We start from the raw sequence: 7,089 nt of genomic DNA on the forward strand, positions 1-7,089 counted from the left end.
CACTATTTCTGTTGCTATTTCACACCAGGCGTCGAATTTTTTAAGTTTATTGTAGTATAGCTTATGACTGACATTCCATATTTTCTGGATTCATTTTGTAAAATTCAATTCTAAACATTTCTCATTATCCCATTACATTTTTTTTGTAAAAAACAAATAAGTCTCGACTAATCGCTCACTGAAAAACAAACTATTCCTTTTTACTATGACAATATAAAACCTAGTGTCTCACCAAACACGCACGAACAACGAATCCCTTTGAAGTACCGACAGCCGACGGAACCGTGCCAAACAATTGCAAACGTTTGCAAATTGTTTGGGAGCGTTCTGATTTCTGAAATCTGTCTACGTCTACACCAACCAAATAAAATTGTTTGCTAACAGTTGCAAACATTTGCAAACGTTTTCAAACATTTTGCGGGCTTGGTGAAAAACGCATCTTAAATATGTTTACTGATAATTTGTTTTATTAAAGGGAAAATTTTACTAATTTTTTACGCAAATCAAAATCAAACTCGATTTCAAGTTACAAATAATAATGAAATGAAAACGTTTGTTGGTATACATGTACGATGGGTAATACCCATTATCCAAGAGTAACAAATTATTGGGAGCAAACACTGCAAATATCGTTCATCGCAAAGAAATATGCAACTAAAAAAAATTTTTCAAATTGCGAAATAATGTTCTTGTTGATACCCTCAAAAGCCAATCGATAATGACAGCTTTAGAAAAATACATCCGCTCTAGAATCGAAATTAAAGCCAGGTTCATGATTCTACGAATAGAGACACATTTTATGTATCGATGAGTAAATGATACTATTCGAGGGGAAGCCCACATCATGCATAAATTTTCTGTTTGTTAGTTATTTTTAAGCAGTTTTTTAATTTAGACCTGCTTAAGAGCAAATATATGACGACTAGAGTAGTGAATCGATGTCAAGAAACCGCTATTCTAATGACTCTACCCGTGACGACGCCATCTTGTGGTGGTAGTTCCGTTGACGCTCGCCTCAGCATTTTGCTGTAGAAAAAAAAAAATAGTACAACGCCAGTATATAAGTTTCGCTTCAAAAGCTATTAAAGTCTTCCTGCACTTTCGTACTTATTTATGTCGTAGAAGCTTTAGTTTTGGCTGAAAAAACAGTACCAAGAAGAAAAGTCGTCCTTCCACTACACTGGATAATTCTGTAAACTTCATTGCGTTTTTTCAACCCCACAAAATTTAGAAATGTACTGAAGTATGAAATATGCTATATCCAGCAAACGTAGACAATGTGAAGCTGTTATTAAAGGTAGAGGGGGGAATATATTATTTTACGTTGTTGCTTTCTGTTTTTTAAAGTTTTGTTAACTGTTGTTATCTTTTATTACTAATTTAGTATTGTTTCAGTTAAAACACATGTTAAAGAATAAAACCTACGTCTATTTTCTTTGTTTTTAAAGATATCAGGGAAATTAAAAAAACAAAATGTTCACAAAATATGAGAATGATTTCGATGTAAACCCACCCTTGTACCTTGTTCTCCCTGCAGGGTGTCTCAAACTTAAGATAAGAAAAACATTTTTTTGTTTCACCCGGTATAAGCACAAAAAAGAAGTTTGAGTAAACCTTTGAACCCCAGTGTCAATAGCGAAGAAAAGGTATAAAACATTAAAAAAAAAAAATTAAAGAAATCCGTTAATACATTCACGATAAAACCTACTAGCAAAAGGAGCATAATTTTTGGTGGTGCAAAACTGTTGCGGTTAAGTTTATAATCTAATATTATTTTTTTAATACATTCTGTCTATTTTGTACCATCTTCAATAATTTGACCTATTGTAAATTTTGATTTTTTGGAAGCCAGTGCTTGGTTTGGTTAGACATTTGCCGTTTCGAGAAATTCTCGCTACTGCATTTGAAACCAGCTTTTACATGTCATGAATCTTGATACAGGGGCAAAACAGCGTAACAGTGTAAAAAAAAAATACAAAATAAGATATAGACAAAAGCAGCTTAAAACAAGTAAAACATACCTTCTTCCTTCAGCGAGGGATTTCGACTTTGTAACTCTCGGCCTCAGCTGGTAGGCGCACAGTGGCATTCAGTTCTCGTTCTTTTTCTGAGAACTTCCTGTGCTTCAATTTCGATCTGCTTCTTTCTCTCAACAACGTCGATCTGAAATTTCTTCGTTTCGGATTCTTTGTCGGAATTTTTGCGGCTTGTAGTTCGTAGGCTAACTGAGCTTGTGCTTTCTAGAAACAAAGAAGCACAAAATTAAAATCAATAAATGTGCAGTAGATATAATACGAAAAAAATGAAGAACTGGAGGAAAAAAAACATTTTGTTGTTCATGTGACGGAAAAAAATGGCTTGTAAAACAATGTTCGTCTTAAATCTTAATTGACTAATAAGAACTTTTCTTTATCACGTAAAGTTCTTTAAAATATTCTTCCTGAGATGTAAGGTCCAGGTATATATTTAATTCCAGTTTATACTCGATCCAAACCACAATAGCATCTATAGTATAATATATAATGATTTTATGTGTTTGGACATTTCAACAGTGGCGGCTGGTTGTGTTAAAATTTTGGGTATGCCAAGCCAGCAAATTACAAATAGCTATGTGTAATCAGTGGCGGATCCAGAGGGAGGGTCACGGGGTCATGACCCCCCCCCCCCTAAAAATATTTGAAAACCCACTTATCCTATTGGTTGGTAAGACTAAAAGTGACCTTGCATCAGAGAAAAGTAATCACCCTCAAGATCCATGACCTCCCCAAAAAAAATTCTGTAGCCGCCAGTGTGTGTAATACATATTTTTTTTGTGAGAGTGGGAATCTTTTTTTTTTTCGAATTTTACGATTTTTTTTAAAATTTATTTGGGCAACCGTGCACTTGTTTGCAATTGTGTTGTTTGTTTAAAAATATGTTACAATTATAGATTATGTTACATATTTTTTTTATCATAATTTAAAAGAAAATTAATATTACAATTCGATAATTACGTTACAAGTGACAAGCATGATCGGCGTAGGCCCGATCGTCTGGTTGCCTAAACAGCAAGCATAAACACGACAATATAAATCGTTGTCCGGCAAGCTGCTTAACTTCAAACGCTTTTATACGGGGATGTTATGTGAGACGGTCGGCCAGTTCCGATCGGGCCTATTAATGATATTTAAAATGCCTGAATACGATTCGATGCTTTCTGTGGTAATATAATAACATAGTTGTTGTTTTTACGGACGCTAATGTATTAAGTGATTTAGTACATTTAAAAGTTATTTACATGCATTAACATAATTTTTTAATATGTTTTTTAATTTTAAAGCTCTTAAAACTATTGGGTAGGCCCGGCCTATCCTGCTTACCCCCAAAAAGCCGCCACTGCATTTCAATCTTTTTACAACTATAATTCTTCTTAATTTCTTTAAAGACCTTGCCAAAGTAGTCGTCACGTGGTGAGACATCACTTGAAAATATCGGGATTAAAAGGAATTATAAATTATAATTGTAAAAAGATTTCTAAAGTCATAAAAACACTGTTTGACTTGAAATTTTATTTCTGTTAGTTAAATACTTCTTAACTAAACGTTTATTTACTCTCAATAGTATATTTATTGTTGAAGAAACAGTTAAAAATGTTTATTTTTCGTTTTCGTTTCGTAATCTTTTAAGCTACATACTTCAATGTTCGTTAATTTTATATTTTTAAGTGCAGACTGAGATAATAATTGATATGCATATCTTTTATTTTAGGGGTTTCATTTTGAATGAATAAGAAAGACACTGTATGAATAAAAATACTTACGGCAGTGGGGGTGTTGACTTCCTGGTCAAAGTTTGCTTTTTGCAATTTAAACATTCTAGAATTGTCTTCGATTTTGTATCCGTGGAATACCTTAATGTCCATTGCAGACTTCTGACACTCAGATTCCTAAAATAAACAGAACAAATCTTTATGAAATTTAGAAGGTTAGTCATTTAGAAGTCTACTTTGAGGATATGTGTGTATATTTTATCTCTAGCAGACAAAATCTGCAAACAAATGAAAGAAGACGTCAAAAAAAACACAAACCATAATAATATTCCAAAGCAACCACAACAAAAAAATTTAAAGATCTGTACTGTGCGAATAGAAGAATCTATACCCCCGTTTGAAATATAAATGATCGCTTCTTCAACTCCGGTTATGGTTGAAGACTTAGAAACTACACATGATGCTCTTGTACCTTGCCTTTCAAATTCACAGTTAAAATACACTAAGTTTTACAGTGGTAGACATAGCCACAACTCAAAGGCTACTGAAAACGGCAGAGATGAGAGTAACTGAGAAGAATTACAGGAAATACGCTGAAAAAATTACAGGAAAGACATTAGAACAAAATGTAACGTACAGTGTATAAAAGAATGGACACAAAATAGAAAAAAGAATGGAATAATCACTTAAGTAGAAAGTAGGAGACCGTGGTAGTTAAAATAGCAAGAGATAAGTCACCAATTGGCAGAAGAAGTATCGGACGACCGCTCAAAAGGTGGAGGCAACCACCTTCCATAGAGGCATTAATCTATCCAAATAATCAATTAATCCGCCAATGAAGAGAGGAGAAGAGAAGAAAAGATGTTTAAGTGTCTAAACAAACAAAAATGTAAATCTTAACTGAAATAGTTTTCAATGAAAATTTTTAATCCTTTTTTAGAAACTTAGGTGAATATTAATAGTATTTGTTAACTGGTTTAATAAAATTACTGCAATATTTGAGACAATTTAAAATCACTGATTTATGACATTACGTTGGGGATTATCATCTGAGTAAGAAGTCAGTAAAAGTAAAAAAAATATGGACCAAAAAAATCATGGACTATATACTAGCTACTAACAGAAAAAATAAGGACACTCCTCCTCCTCCTCAGTCCTATTCCCTTTTGGGATGTGGTGACACCATCAGGCCTTTACAGTTTTTGCACGATTTCTCTCCATCCTTCTCTGTCCTGGGTTGGTTGTTTGGCTTCATGTAACCCTTGGTTAATCAGTATTTTTGTTTGATCTTCTCAGCGGCTTGGAGATCTTCCCCTAGGTCTCTTTCCTTCAACTCTACCCTCGACTATCAGTTTTTCCATCGTACCTGTTCTTCTAGCAATATGTCCAAAATACTGCAAATATCTCTGTTGTGTTTAAGCAAGCAATGGATACACATGGTGTATCCATTGATGGATACACACATGGTGACACACAAAATAAGGACACACATGGTGACAAAACACGATCAATAAGAGAAAATACCATAATTTCTATAACACTAATAAAAGAGTAATTACTATTTAAATGGGAATAAGCCACAATTAAAGGTTAAAGTACGTTTATTGACATTTCAGTTTCCACTTCGGAAATCGTTCTCAAAATACAAACATTAGTAAATTGATTAAATAAATAGAATTTACTAATGTTTGTATTTTGAGAACGATTTCCGAAGTGGAAATTGAAACGTCAATAAACGTACTTTTACCTTTAATTGTGGCTTATTCCCATTTAAATAGTAATTACTCTAACATGCCACAAGAAAACAGCTTCAGAATAATACTAATAAAAAAATATGAAAAATATCTTACCCTAATACCAGCATCTCTGTTCGCTTCTGCGACTCCCGCATCAGCGTCTCTCTTGACCATGGCCGTTTGGGCCTTGCCGAGAGACGTGAGGTATTGCACCTCATCATAAACGTCCTTGATGGTAAACGATAGGATTTCGATACCCATCCGGCCGACATCTGGAGCAGCCACTTCGCGAACCAGGGCAGCAAATTGATCCCGGTCGCGGTAGACCTCTTCGACTGTAAGAGTTCCTGAAACGAACAAAAAACAATAAATTTGTAGTAAAGTTAAATCAACACAAATAAATTGAATATATTTATAATACTGTCAGACCCTTTGGGCCTAGAACAAAAAGTTTTATAAATATTTATAAATTCCTTAAATTGCTAACATGTTTTTTACACATACTCCGGTTACATTAACTGCTTTTTCAGACTTCCGTCCTAATATGTCATTTTAATCAGATGCTATCAACAAGTTCTCACAGACACTTCGTCTAAGGACAAGTAACCCCGTATATTTAGTGGATTTTACCCATATATTTAGTGGATTCAAATATGTAAATCCAGTAAGTATTGAACCACATTTTTGTAATAACCTTGTCAAAATTTAAGTTTTACATTTGCTTTAATTAAAGTGGTAATACTTACTTTAGAACAGTACTGATGATGGAATAGTTATTCCGAAAACGTTCTGTGATGTAGCCCGATAAGGGTTTTATATTAATATACCTTTTATAGGAACTTTTTTAAATATAAATTGTAAAGACTGCAATTCAACATTTCTTGGACAAACACGACAATATCTACACAGAAGCGTTGTTGCACACAAAAAAAAACACAAGTAAGACAGCTTCGGTAGAACTGACTCTTGTTATTAGAAGGTCAAAAATGTCAATTCTTATATTTGTAATTTTGTAAGTCTATTTGATGTCGCTCCCATAAAAGAATCAAGTGCGTTTGTCAAAGATAAGAGTAATGCGCCATATTTCTTCTTCTTCTTAAGGTGCTCTCTCCATTACTGAATGTTGGCTATAACTACAATAAATTGCTCTATATCTTGAGCTGTTCTTAGTATCGAATGTGTGTCCATCCCTGTCGCAGTCTCTTACATTTTTCAGCCAGAAGTATTTTCTTCTTCCTGGACCTCTTCTTTCTTTCACTTTCCCTTCCATTATCATCCGTAGGAAGTTGTATTTTCTCCTCTGTAAATATGTCCTAGATAACTCGTTTTTCTGGTTTTTACAATATTTAGGAGTTCCCTCTCAGTCCCCATTCTTCTCAGCATTTCGTTGTTGATCACGTGCTCTGTCCAAGAGATCTTAACCATCCTTCGAAAAACCCACATCTCAAAGGCTTCTACACGTCTCATACTTGTGATTCCGATAGTCCATGTTTCCACTCCGTATAGCAATATGAAATTAATTAATGTTTTTACAAATTGGTATCGGATATCCAACGATAAGGTAGAGACAAGATCGTTTGTTATCCAGCAACCAAGATACTGGAA

At 33.9% G+C, this 7,089-nt stretch overlaps 1 pseudogene; it reads right to left on the reverse strand.

The window, feature by feature from the left end:
* Window positions 1-2,030: 2,030 nt before the first annotated feature.
* On the reverse strand, window positions 2,031-5,831 carry LOC140431798 (flotillin-2-like; annotated as a pseudogene).
* Window positions 5,832-7,089: the final 1,258 nt, after the last annotated feature.

The sequence above is a fragment of the Diabrotica undecimpunctata genome, unplaced genomic scaffold, assembly GCF_040954645.1.
Source record: "Diabrotica undecimpunctata isolate CICGRU unplaced genomic scaffold, icDiaUnde3 ctg00001184.1, whole genome shotgun sequence".
In the NCBI taxonomy this organism is placed as follows: domain Eukaryota; kingdom Metazoa; phylum Arthropoda; class Insecta; order Coleoptera; family Chrysomelidae; genus Diabrotica; species Diabrotica undecimpunctata.